This window comes from Gymnoscopelus braueri, assembly GCF_963280865.1.
Source record: "Gymnoscopelus braueri genome assembly, chromosome: 1".
NCBI lineage: Eukaryota > Metazoa > Chordata > Actinopteri > Myctophiformes > Myctophidae > Gymnoscopelus > Gymnoscopelus braueri.
This window is the reverse complement of record NC_137603.1, coordinates 1,462,830-1,463,389: the sequence shown is the minus strand read 5'-3', so window position 1 is coordinate 1,463,389 and position 560 is coordinate 1,462,830. Positions and strand designations below refer to the sequence as shown.

The following is a 560-nucleotide window of genomic DNA, read 5'->3' as shown; positions in this document are numbered from 1 at the left end:
ACAGACCTAACTGTGTGTCTAGAGGTTCAGCTCTGTGTCTCTTTGTGGAAGCAAAGGAAAAGGAAAGCTAGACTTCTGCTCTCAGCCTGGAGGCAACACCCAAAGTCCTCCCCCTCACCCTCCCCCTCCCCCTCCCCCTCATAATACGCAATGCCCCTCCTCCCCCCTCCTCTCTCTCTTATCCTCTGTTTACCCCTCTCTTTCTCTTCGTGAGGAAACCACACTGCTTTGTTATGGCACAGCCGCGACACCTACTGGATGGTTAGAGAGCAGCAGTAGGTGAACAAAGCCAGCCAGCCTTGGATCAAGACTATCGTAGATGAGAGAGTCTTAGCTCCTCCCCCCCCAGATTGTCCTGGAATGTCACCAGTAAAGCCCTTATTTCTCCAAACATGAACACATTTAAAATATAAGGTGTTTTCCTGCTTGCCCCAAATGTTAACTAGGTGTCCGGTGTGTTTGTGTAAATGTATTAGTCCATATGTTTCAATAAATAAGTGTTTTAATTCAGTGTGTGGCCGATTCTGTCGGAAGTTCGCAATGGGCCGTAGTGACGGGGC

The 560-nt window shown here is 48.9% G+C and overlaps 1 protein-coding gene across 1 annotated transcript in view; it reads right to left on the bottom strand.

Moving 5' to 3' along the window:
* The window catches only part of cd81a (CD81 molecule a), a 48,261-nt gene extending 48,191 nt beyond the window's left edge, over positions 1-70 (bottom strand). The window contains exon 1 of the mRNA XM_080436968.1: positions 1-70. This exon is cut by the window's left edge and continues 134 nt beyond it. The gene's annotated coding sequence lies outside the window, so the exon portion shown is untranslated.
* Positions 71-560: the final 490 nt, after the last annotated feature.